Here is a 2500-nt window from a genome sequence, read left to right on the forward strand (position 1 = left end):
GAGACGGCCGACAGTGGCCCGGGGGCACTCGGCTGGTGCACCTGCCACGTGGGCGTGGCTGAGGCGGCCGACAGAGGCCCGGGGGCACTCGGCCGGTACACCTGCCGCGTGGGCGTGGCTGAGGCGGCCGACAGAGGCCCGGGGGCACTCGGCCGGTACACCTGCCGCGTGGGCGTGGCTGAGGCAGCCGACAGAGGCCCGGGGGTACTCGGCCGGTACACCTGCCGCGTGGGCGTGACTGAGGCGGCTCTTGAGGCCAGTGGCAGCAGCTCAGTGGCGAGAGCCTGGCTTGCCGGAGGGCCTCACGGTCCCCGGAGATCGACCGGACGCTCAGCCCGGCGCCGCGCGGCCGAGGGACTGGGATCTGGCGCGGAAGGCCCGGCCAGGTCGGAAGGCCCGGCCAGGTCGGAAGGCCCCCGCCAGGTCGGTCAGATGGCAGCAGGATCTAGTGACAACTGGCGCACGCCGAGCAGAGCGTGGAGAACTTCGGAAAGAACCGTGAGACGGGGAAGCGGGGCAGGGAGAAAACTGAGAATGAGAGCGCACTGTTGGTGGAGCAAACTGAACACGCAGGGAACCACACCATAAAGCTGAACTCGACCTGTGGTTAATAATCTGGCCCTATGTTGTGCCTGACATGTATGTCAGTATGTGCGCGCAGAAAAATTAACGTCGGAAGGCTAGGTGATCTAAACGCCCGGGGAATCGGCAAGCAACATAGAACGCAACAAAGAAAAATAATGTCACAAAAGATGGAAATGAATCCTTTTCCGAGTTTTTCCTAAATTGACCTTTCTCAGCTTACATTAAAAGAAACGACATCCACGGATTTATGACGGAAACAGTGACGAAATGCACTTCGGTTGATCATGACGTTGATATTATAATGGAATAGAGCACATAAGATGGATTGTTGAATTTCAAATAACGTTGGATGCACGGGTCTTCTGTGCATCAACATCCACGCAGTTTCAAGGTAATAACCTTTAATCCATTCAGCCGTCGCAAAAACGGCTCTAAAAATAAGCGTCGAGCCCAGAAAGTCATCACTCCAAAACCGATCGGTCGTCCACGCATCAAAGGCTCCAGAAGTATGAAAGCAATGGATATGCAATCTTATTCCATGCATCTGACATAATTAAAACAATTTTTCAATGAGGGACGGCGTAATGAGATGTCCATAGGACGCGTACAAGGCGTAAAGCAAGACCGCTGGAATAAAACTGAACATCATGGTACAAATGGACGCACATCACGCTACAATGAATGCGAGTAGACAGAGTAAGCTTGGGTGTGTATGAAGTCTACATCCGATACGTAACACGGTGGGCATACACGAGAACACTTGAAACGCACGATAATCGAAAAGGCCGGCGCCGCTGACCATGGTGACACACACCACTCGGCGGCGGCGACGCTTCCGTGTCAGTGCGCACGGAGGAGCGGCAAAGAACATCCGCACTGGACAGCACAGCCAAGTGGACAGCACATCCGTACTGGACAGCACGGCCCAAGTGGACCAGTAACATCCGTACTGGACAGCACAGCCAAGTGGACAGCACATCCGTACTGGACAGCACAGCCAAGTGGACAGCACATCCGTACTGGACAGCACGGCCAAGTGGACAGTACAATCCGTACTGGACAGCACAGCCAAGTGGACAGCACATCCGTACTGGGCAGCACAGCCAAGTGGACAGCACATCCGTACTGGACAGGCCAAGCCACAGCCAGGCAACAGCAAGAATGAATCGGACTGGCACAGGTGGAGGTACAAGCAAACAGGCAGAGTTGGGTATGGACAGGCCAAGAGGGGGCAGGGTGCAGCGGTGGAGACGTGGCAGGTATGGAGGCACAGAGGTACAAAGGGCGAAAACACGTCACAAAGACACCAAGCGGTACGAAATACCAAAGGTGCAGAGCATGTCAACCATAGTGGTACCCGAGCAGAGGCGGCGGTACAGGAGGATAAGCAATCAACGGTGCATACAGGCAGAAACAAGCAGATAATCCGCCCACCTAAGCTAGTCCAGATGACTTCATGAGAAACAAAAACGGAGACAGGCTCGGGATGGCGACGTCGGTAACGAGAAGCACAAACGGACGAAATGAGGGCACAAGAGGGCAGACAGACATAGGCGGAGACAAAGTAGCGGAATAGAGTGGAGGAAAGGGCGGGACAGACGGGAAGACGCGGTAGCACCGCGAGGGCAAGATACAGCAACACGGCGAGAGGCAGGATCAGCAGTACAGCGGGAGCAGGGATCAGCAGTGCAGCGGGGGCAGGATCAGCAGTATTAGCGGGGTGGGGAATGGCAGCAGTGCGGAGAGAGCACGATCAGCAGTACAGCGGGGGCAGATCAGCAGCATAGAGTAGAAAGGATCAGTAGCACAGCGGGGGCAGGATCAGAGTACAGCGGCGGCGGATCAGCAGTACGACGTGGGCAAGATCAACAGTAGAGCAGAAAGGATCAGCGGTACAGCGTGGGGAGGATCACGG

This window comes from Pollicipes pollicipes, unplaced genomic scaffold (genome assembly GCF_011947565.3).
Source record: "Pollicipes pollicipes isolate AB1234 unplaced genomic scaffold, Ppol_2.1 Scaffold_2555;HRSCAF=2994_pilon_pilon_pilon, whole genome shotgun sequence".
In the NCBI taxonomy this organism is placed as follows: Eukaryota; Metazoa; Arthropoda; class Thecostraca; order Pollicipedomorpha; family Pollicipedidae; genus Pollicipes; species Pollicipes pollicipes.